Here is a 10625-nt window from a genome sequence, read left to right on the forward strand (position 1 = left end):
GGGGCTTTTAATAACTCACCAGCTCCCACGTGGTTTCACATCAGATTCACATGACTTCAAATACTAATTGTGCCACTCTCCAGTTTAAAAACAAAACAAAACAAAAAAACAGCATTATTGAGGCATAATTGATGTACAATGAACAATTCCTATTTAGATTGCATAATTTGATGGGTTTTGACATGTGTGCATACCTATGAACCCATCACCACAATCAAGATGATGAATGTCTCCATCACTCCGAAAGTTTCCCGGTGCCACGGTGTAAGCCATCTCCTCATCACACCCATTCCCATTCCCATGCCGCCACGGTCACTTTGGGTACTTTCTTTTCACTATAGATTACTTCAACATTTCTGGAATTTTATAGAAATGGAATCGTACAAGATGTACCCTTTTTGTTTGGCTTCTTTCATTGGGCATAATTATTGTGAGATTCACCCAGGTTTTTGTACCTACCAACAGTTCGATCCTTTTTATTGCCCTTTTATTTATTATACGTATATCAGTTCATGTATCACATTCCCCTGGGGTTGGACATTGTTTTCCCCAGTTTGGGATCATTATAAATACAACTGCTAAGAACATTCTTGCGCACGTCTCCGAGTGGACAGACACTCCCGTTACCCGAGGGCAAGTGCCGAGGAGTGGCTTTGCTGAGTCACGTAAGTGTATGTTTAACTTTTTCAAAAGCCACTGCAAACCGCTCTCCAAACCAGCTGTGCTATCTTGAGTCCCCAGCAGCAGTATACCAAGAGTCCCAGTCCCCTAGGGTGAGTCTTTTTAATTTTAACCATTCCAGCTAGATGCACTAGCGTCTCTTCACCTGTGACCCCCACCGGGGTCCCTTAGCCCCTCTGGAGCCCAGTTTTCTCCTGCGTAGAGTGGAAATAACCATAACAGCTTTGAAAGGTAGTGAAGACACAGTGAGCTAGCACACAGACAACCCAGAATATCAGGACAAGCAGATTGTAGGTGTCTCTAAGAGATGGCTGTTTGATTACGCTTGACCCCCTGCCATCCCATGGTCTGGGGCCTTACCCCAGCACACACCTTCAAACCAGATGGTAAAAGCTGCCTCCTTCGTGTGAAGTCAGCGCTCCTAGCCCGGAGGAATAAGAGAAGCAGTGATTGTTACAGGCACTGTGCTCAGGGGGTGTGAATGGTTCATCCTTATAAAGACTTGAGGGGAGTGGTTGGTTTTTTGTTTTTTGTTTTTTTTTTTTCCTCTCTTTTACACATGGGAAAACCGAGGTGGGGTAAGCAGACATTGGCCATGGTCACACAGCAGTTAAGGGATTGTACTGGGATTTGAACCTAGGTCCCTCTGTCTGATTTGGGATCCAGGAGAATTGCTAATGAAGTAAATGGCCCAGTCATAGAATGCCTCCTGGGGCTCAGGGCTGTCTTCGGTCGGGTTCCCTTGAAACAGAACCTGAGGCAGGGATGGAGCACATGTGATTTATTAAGGGTGGAACCCATAGGGAGGGAGGAAAGCAGGATGGGACAGGACCAAGCAGAGACTTGCTCTCAGGTAAAGTCCGGCAAGGGGGCTGGCCTTTGGTATCTCTTCCAGGTCGTTGGCTGTGAACCACCTGTGGATGAGGAGGATCACCTCTTGGGTGAGGTGACTTCCGAGGTCACAGTGCTCAGGAGAAGGAGACACAATAAGACATCAGACGCCAACCACTGAAGCATCTGGGGGGCGGGAGGGGGCGCTGGTCCCATAAAGGAAGGACTTGAGGTCCCCAGAGGCACCCACACTTCTTGCCTGCCTCAGGAAGCAAGCTCTAGGGCATTCGGGAATATTCACCTCCAGGCTAGTCTTAGAGAATCATCCATCCTGCTGCAACCAGCATGTTGAACAAACCCAACTAATGACGTAATCTAAACACACCTTTATTTTTGTCTCCCAGCGTCCCTTTTAAAATTTATTCAGTGGAGAGACATTTTCTCTGCCACTAGGTGAAAACGCATCCCCGTTACTTTTCTGCTTATTCTCCAGAAACAGACAATTCTATAATTACTCTAGGTCACACACACAGTATCGATTTAGAAATTAGAATGTCCAGTAAAGCTACTGATCACAACTCCCAGCTTGATTTGCATTTAAAGCTTCTCCCCTGGGCCAGCTTGGTCCTGCTTCAGGTTGGCAGCCTGCTGCGGTGGGGAGGTGGTGTAGGAAGCTCCTCTCTTTCTCCTCCCCTTCCCCAGAGGTGGGGCTGAGGGGGCTGGGTAGAGATGGAGAGGAGAGAGGAAGGGTCTCACTTGACCTGCCACCATGCTGGCTGGTTTTGAGCTCTCTAGTACCCGATTTAAGCTGCCCCTTTCTGTCATGGGACACTGTTGTGGGCTCATGGAGATGGCCAATGCCACAGGCCCTTCTCACCCTTGACCTTGATGGATGCACCTCTCTTCCAAGGGGTCTCTAGCAACTCCTTTCTCAGCCCTAGGAATTTGACATCCAACTCTACCTTTTTGCTGCTACCACCCCTCTGTCCCTCCACAAGATCCTGTGGGACACGACTGCACTGTCCCAACTGACCAAGGGGTAAGCTTGGACCCCTTGTAGGTGCTCTCTGCTCATGCTGGTCCATGGGAAACACCGCGGCAGCCTTTGCCTTGGAGCACATGGGAGTGTAGGCTGACCTCAGCACACCCACACGCTCTAGCTCCTTCACCAGCGCAGCTGGGCAGCCCATTTCTCCCAACCTCCAGACATCCCTGCCCACATTAAGCTCTTCAAATTGTCCCCCCCCCAAGAGCCCCCACCATTCCATTCCACTCTTCCAAGAAGATGGCCACCGAAGGATTGTTGCCCCCTCTCCCTACCATAGGAGAACTGTGGGTGAATGGAGGGGTAATAATACATATCGGGGTTTTAAGTGGTCATGGCCAAATTTTAGCACTTGTGGGCTTTGGACTGTGCTCTTGAAAAGTTTTCGCTGGCTGTCACAGCAGAGCTTTAGAGCAACACTGTACAAGTCCCATCCACCTCCCCGAGCCTCCGTTTTCTCATATCTTCATGAAGGTGACAATACCTACACCATGGGGTCACTGTGAGGGCTGAGTGACATATATAGAGTGTTACCAGATACTGACTCTCTAGGATCCCACAATCACAGACCTGCAATTCCATCCCTGTGTGACCACTGACAGGTGATTTTCCCCTGCTGATTTCAGTTTTCCCACCTGTCCAGTGGCACTCATAAGAGCCCCTACCTGAGAGCATCTCCACAAGGTTGGTGGGGTGAGTATATATAAAGTGTGTGGCACAGTGCCCAGCATCTGGTAAGGATTCAGTACTGCCGCATGTTACTAATACAGTGGAGGGTGGTCTGGGTGGGCTTTTTTGCTGGTATTGGCAGGGCAGGGAGTGTGGAGCCTCCACCCCTCTTGGTCCCCTACCATTCCAGGCCCTGTTTTGGAAATGCTTCAGCCCAGCTGGGATCTAGGGCCCCTGGAAACAGAGAGGACACCCTGTACCTCCAAACGGTCATGCTGACTCAGATTTAAAAATCAATCAATATGTGACCAGAAAAACACAGCTGGGCTCTCGCCTCTTACGGGAAATCCACAGAGCCAGCCCCACTCACCTCTTTATCTCAAGCTCAGAGATGTGGCCAGCCCGCCTGACTCCAAGGCTTATGAGCAAAAAGGCTGGCACAGAGACTAACAGAAGTCTCTGGCTCCTTGAGGCACGCCAGGCCCATGGGTCACAAGCTTCGCATGATCCCCTGGTTGGGGTCAGGCATGTCTGGTGCTTGCCAAGCCCTTGACTTCTCCCAGCCCTAGTCTGGACACTTCTCAAGCCAAGTCAGGCTCCGGACGGCTGGTTGGGCAACCCATGACCTCAGACTGGGTCAGATCCATCAGATGAGAATCTGTTTAAGAGTATGGAACATTTTGTTCTTTCGAATCCCGAGGGCCAAAGAGTATGAACCCTTCCCATCCACAATTTACCACCCCCCCAACACCAACTGCCATTTGCTTTGGGCAAGTTCCTTTGCCTCTCTGGCTCCGGTTTTCCCATCTGTCAAATGCAAACTAACAAGCACCTCCACCCACCAGGGTTGTTGTGAGATTCAGGTAATGAGTGTCAAGAGATGGCACACACACTGGCAGGCACACGGTAGGGGAAAGTTATGCCTGCAAACAAGGCCACTGGACACCAAATGAAAACCAGTAAGTTATATATGCAGTGGGCGCAAGTATGGACTGTGGAGGCAGACTGCCTGGGTTCAAAACCAGGCTGCTTTACCACCTGCTGTGTGGCCACAGGTGACCTCTCCAACTCTCAGTTTTCTTCTCTGTAAAATGGGAATAATAATAATAGAATTATGAGGATGCTGTTAGATCAGATGTACTGGGAATGGTGCCTGGCACATAATAATCACTTAATGAGTATTAACTATTTTTTTAGAGGTTTTATTTATTTCTTTGAGAGAGAGAGAGAGAGCGCATGAGAGGGGGATGGGTCAGGGGGAAAAGCAGACTCTCCACCGAGCAGGGAGCCCGACGTGGGACTCGATCCTGCGACTCCAGGATCATGACCTGAACCGAAGGCAGTCACCCAACTGACTGAGCCACCCAAACATCCCGAGTATTAACTATTTTTGATTAGTCACACAAGTTAGTAATGTTAGCAATGGTGCTGAAATCACACCAGTAAGGCTGTTGGACCTACTATGCACCAGAAGCCAGATATTCAAACATGTGTATATGCACACACACACACACACACACACACACACACACACACACTGTGAAGTAGGTAGTTCTGTTTTCATCTTTTAAAAACTTTATATTATAAAACAAATCACAGATGTGGAAAATCATACAAATTAAATTTGCAGCTTAGTGATTATTTGGGGGGCAAACATCCTGGTAACCACCACCCAGGTGAAGAAATAAAACTTTGCCAGTGACCCCAGAAGCCCCTCCATGTACCCCCTCTCAATCATAGCCCCTCCCCCAAAAGTAATTACTAACCTGACTTTCATAGCAATTATTTCCTTGCTTAATCATTTGAATGTGCATCCCTAGACATTATATTTCCATTTTGCCCATTTAAAAAAAAACTTAATATATGTTTTAAGCCATATATCCCCACCCCCAATCTCTTTCTTTTCCTTGTGGTTTATCTGTTCTCCTGTTTGACCCATAGAGTTTCTCAAAGTCTGGATTTTGTCTATTGCATCCTCACAGTCCAATATTCAACATGGCCCTTGCCCTCTGCATTTCCCTGCGTATTAGCAGCTCAGTCACCCAGTTTCCATCCCTCTGGCATGATTATAGGTGGTTCTGTGTTCTTTTATCAAGAAGCACATACGTGGCTACAGTTTGCCCTTCTTCGATATTAGCAGCTATTGTGTACAATGGTTACATACACTAACTCATAGTAGGTTGCAAAATGGCAATATTGTATCATTTTGTTTTCCTGTATCAGTTGTAATAATTTTATAAGAAGATGTTTTCTTAATCTATTATTTGGTCACCCAGTGGTACAGTTCATATAGGAAAGGTGGAACAAATATTCGATTCTTCTGTTTTATTTACGTAGTTTTTTAAGAGTATAATTTGTTTCTAAACTATCTTCAGAAGGTGATCAGTTAGTGTTTTTGCTGAGTATCATTATGAACTTACTGAAACATATTTGACGCATTTCAATCGATTGCAAGTATAATCTTGGCTGCGGCTGAAATGGTACCAGCATTAGGTTGGTTTCTAAGTCCACTGGATAGCCTTGAAGGCTTCCTTGTTATCTGGTATGACAAGATATTCCAGGCTCATCTTGTATATTTCCTGTCACACCTCTAGAATCATCAATTTCTCCAAGAGGTCCTTCTATTTTCTTAAATAGAAAAGGGCATTTCAACACTCATAAACTGAGTGTTATGTATGCTCCCTGTTACTAGATGATCATTGTTTCTAGGCCTTATTAGTGAATAGAATTAGGTATTTTATATAAATACATAGATTTTATTATGTATTTATTAATATAGATTACAGAGTATATATATGTATACCTCACATATAACTTTAGTTTTCGACACAGGAGATGAAAAACTTGAAAGGTTCTACAATAACTGATTTGCCACTTTATACATGCAACAGTCTCAGAATAACAATGGTAAAATTGCCGCTACCGACTAGAATACTGAAAATGGATACAAAAATGTTTGCATCCACTGTGCCCCTTCCCCACCACTTTGGGGGACTGTACTATATAGCTACACTGTTAAAGCATGTAGGCACTATAAACTTCATTTCTCTCTCTCTCTTTTTTTTTTTTTTTTTTTGAGGAGGCTGACATCTTTATTGCTTTAGAGGCAGGGGCAGGTGCTCAGGAGCTCTTGGTGGGGCGGGCCCGCTTCCTCTTCACCATCACAGGCTCCTGGCTGCGCAGGATGGCGCTGGCTCTGCGAATGGCAGCCATGCGCAGATCTGGGCGGTACTTGTTCTTGCGGATCATGTGCCGGATGCTGCTGAGAGTGGCCCGGGCATTCTTGTTAATGGTGGTTCAAACGTAGGAGGTGGCGGGTTTCCGCTGGCCGGATCTCTGCTTCACGACCACCACCACGCCTTTACCGTCGGCCGCCGGCTCCACGCCCACGGTCTTGCGGTGAATCAGCCCGTTTGTAGCGGAACGAGTTGCAAGCCTTCAGGTTGTTGGGCTCAGTGCTGTAGGTCTGCTTGTTCCTCTTTTAACTCTCTTTTAGTGTTACTTCTCCAAGTAAATACATACCGAGGGCTTACCACCAGTCCTCATGGCAATGTCTCTCCAAACATGTTGTTGGGCTGGAGCTTGATCTCAGTAGACTCCTCAGGAAGGGCTCATGGAAAAAATACTGAGTGTTTGCAAGGTAATAATGGGTCTTTATAGAAGGTCAGTTTTGCTGGATATAAATTCTTGGTTCGTACTTTCTTTGAATATCATACCATATTATACCATTTTCTTCTGCCTTAAAGCATTGCTGTTGAAGAGTCTGATGAGAATCTCATTTTATTTCTTTTTTGCCTTCATGCCTAGGGCGCCTAAAGAATTTTTTCTTTCTCTTTAAAAACCAGTAATTTTACAAAATTGTGCCTTGGTATTGGTTGTTCTGGGTCGACGAAGTATTCCTTGCTTTGTTTTTGTTTTTTGTTGTTTCTTTGTCATACTTTTCCCATCAATGACTCCTCTTATTCCTAGGTTAGATTTTCATTTCCGAACTTCAATGTTTGTCCCTGTCCCTCAAATTCTTTTATATCCTCACTGAACTTTAATTTTTAAAAATTGCCCCCCCTTTCACTTTCTATTTATCTCAACTGTTGATTTTATTTTTTCATTTGCTCTTATATTCCATTCAGTTCATTTTTCATTTTAAAGATAATTTTTCCTTTATCTCTGGTTCTTTCATGAGTTGGCACCTGGTTTCTGAATTTCTTTTTTTTTTAAATTTTTTAAGACTTTATTTATTTATCTGTCAGAGAGAAAGAGCAAGCACAAGCAGGGGGAGCTGCAGGCAGAGGGAGAGGGAGAAGCAGGCTCCCTGCTGAGCGGGGAGCCCAATGCAGGACTCGATCCCAGGACCCTGGGATCATAACCTGAGCCGAAGGCAGACGCTTAACCGACTGAGCCACCCAGGCGTCCCTGGTTTCTGAATTTCTATAGTTCTGATTTATAGTGTTCTTTTTTGTCTTACATCATTTTGTTCATGTTTTTAACTTGCTTTACTCTTTTTTTTTTTTAATGTTTTTCTGGGTGGCTTTCATTGTCTGTAGGACTGTTCTTCTCCTCTCTCCCGGTCTCAGTCTCTCTCTCTCTCTCTCTCTCTCTCCTCTCTTTCTCTCTCTCCTCTTCTTCCTCTTCCTTCTTCTTTAAGCCATCTTGCTTTCCCAGGATTTGACTTCGAAACTTTTCCATTGCTCATTTTATGTGAAATTAGTTTTTCTGAACATTTAAGAGGAGGCTTGGTTAAGAAAACTTTTGTATTTTCACAGAGCTCCCCATTTTGTTGTTTCTGCCTATTGTTAACAAAAATCTGGCTTTACCTCTGAGGTTTTCTGGCTCTGTTCTCCTCCCCCACTTTCATCTAGCCCAGTTCTTTCCTTGATTTCTACTTTCCCTATCCTGCTCCATTGCAATCTCCTTCCCAGGTGTTTCTCAGCATGGGACCTGTCCTAGAAGGAAGGCTTGGTGGTCATTTCTGGAATTCATGGGCATTAAACTCTATCAGCCCTTAAGCCTCGTGGCAGACCCCTTGCACTCCCCCAGCTGGAGCTGGCAAAACCCTTCCCAGTTTGGGCTGCTATTTTCCAAATTGCCCCGCCAGGCATTCCCACAACTAGATGTTGCAATCTGGGGACTCCTGTTCTTAGGTCTGTTAGACACCTTGCTGCTTCCCTTTTATACCTCCTCCACAGAGGCCCTAGTGGCACTCAGGCCTCGTAGCTGTTGCTGATTTGTCCTCACTCATTTGTTTGTGGAGTTCCTGAAAATACCTTGTCACCTAGTTTTGTTGCAAACGTGGGTATGGAATTTTGCTTCTGTTTGTATGTGGGGACTTAGGAGGATTTAAATCTGGGCTGGGCATCACTGCCATCATCTTATCAGAACTCCCCAGCTGCTATCATTTTACAGATGAGGAAACTGAGCCCCAGGGTGGTTTGCTCAAAATCACACAGCTAATGACAAGGGATAAACGAAATGTGAAAACACCTGCCATCGTGCATGGAACAGAGAAGATGCATAATACAGACTACTTTCTCCCTGTCTCCCTTACTTCTTCCTCCCTGCTTCCACCAGCCAGTGTCCCTTCAGGATTCTGTTATTGACAATTAAATGAAATTATTCCAGCAAAGAGTTCATGTCACTGCCAAAAAAAAAAAAAAAAAAAGGCATTCAATCAGTGGTAGCTGTTAGTAGAGAATTTATGGTTGCAGAAGCCAAGGTAAGTAATTGTTCCAAGGTTGCCCAGCTGACTCATGTCTGTCCCACCAGAAGCCAACTTTCTTTCTTCTATACCAGTGGTTCTCAACTGGGGCAATTTTTTTCCCTAGTGCATATTTGGCAATGTCTGAAGGCATTTTTGCTTTTCACCACCGTAAGTGTGGGGTGCTACTGTCATCTAGTGGGTAGAGACCAAGAATGCCATTAAACATCCTACAATGTACAGGTTGGCATAAACCCCCCACCCCTCAAAAAAGACTTGCACAGCCCCAAAAGCCAATAGTGTTGTGGATGAGAAACTATGCCCTATATCATAGTGCTATCTTAAATAAGCCTTACCTTAGAATCAATACTAAAACTGGTTCTAGCAGATTGTCCAAAGTCAGAATCACATGTTCTGAAAACAGTGATAGAGGGGCGCCTGGGTGGCTCAGTCAGTTGGGCATCTGCCTTCAGCTCAGGTCATGATCTCAGGGTCCTGGGATTGAACCCCACGTCAAGCTCCTTGCTCAGCAGGGAGTCTGCTTCTCCTTCTCCCTCTGTCCCTCCCCCTGGCTCATGCTCTGTCTCTCTCCCTCTCTGTCTCAAATAAATTTAAAAAAAAAATCTTTAAAAAAAAGATAGAAAACAGTGATAGGTCAGGCATTTCTGGCCTCCTTTAGAACATACCCAATGGCCAGATTTTTTTCTTCAGAGATTGGATGAAGCTAGGAGGGCTGGATGTGTGAAGCCCTCCAAACCAAGATGCAGGACAAGCTGCCCTCCCTCCAGTGACCTTTCTGCTCTCAAGTGGGGTGCCCGTCATGAGTTAACAGACATGTCATGATCCAAGGTACCAGGACTCTGCACATGCCATTCTACTGAATCCTTCTAAGGACTCCCTAGACAATGGGACACATACCCCCCCCTTTACCCCCAAGGAAATGGATCTTTCGAGGGGCAGTTCCAAGTGTGTTACTTCTGAGTGTCCAATGCAGAAAAGTAAAAGACAGAAGTTCAAATCCCAGCTCAATCTTGGAGTTACTATGGGACCATAGGCAATTTCTTCTCCTCTTCTGAGCCTGCTTCCCAACCTGTAAGAACAGAGAGGCAACATAACCTCCAAGGCAAAGTAAAATTTGGGGCTGTGTTGGCATACAGACTTGGGCTCAAACCCAGCTCTTTCACTGATTATCTTGAGCCCCCAGGCAAGTGACTTTCCCTTTCTGGGTTTTAGTTTCCCCATCTGTACATGGGACAATCCTAGCTTCCTGTTCACAGGGTTGTAGTAAGGTATAATTGAAATCATACAAACAATTTAGCATAGTACCTAGTGTATATAATCTCTCAAAAAACGAAAACTTTCTTTGCTGATTATCTGAGACTCTTCTAATCCTAAAATATCTTGGTTCCATGGTATGTAACACCAGGAGGAACCAAAAGTAATGGCCCTCAATTGAGGGATGGGGCAGGGACTTCTAGGGCATCTCTGAATCACCTCCCAACCCTCCCCTGCCCTTGAGAGCAGGTTCTAGACCTGTATTCTTCTCCTCCTGCTGGCAGTATCTGGGATTGCAACCTGGACGGTACCACCAATGGGCCCTGGGTCTGGGTGGAGGAGGAGAGGCGTTTATTCCAGTAACTAGGACACCAAGGGTTGGAGAGGATCATCCCTTGCCCTTTGCCATGAGAGCTGCCATTTGTAAGAACA

At 45.6% G+C, this 10625-nt stretch overlaps 1 pseudogene; it reads right to left on the bottom strand.

The window, feature by feature from the left end:
- Positions 1-6296: 6296 nt before the first annotated feature.
- Positions 6297-6772, bottom strand: LOC114223164 (large ribosomal subunit protein eL28 pseudogene; annotated as a pseudogene).
- Between the last annotated feature and the right edge of the window lie 3853 nt (positions 6773-10625).

The sequence above is a fragment of the Eumetopias jubatus genome, unplaced genomic scaffold (genome assembly GCF_037043125.1).
Source record: "Eumetopias jubatus isolate StellerSeaLion01/CBP00866 unplaced genomic scaffold, mEumJub1_p1.0 scaffold_9, whole genome shotgun sequence".
NCBI classification, from domain to species: Eukaryota; Metazoa; Chordata; class Mammalia; order Carnivora; family Otariidae; genus Eumetopias; species Eumetopias jubatus.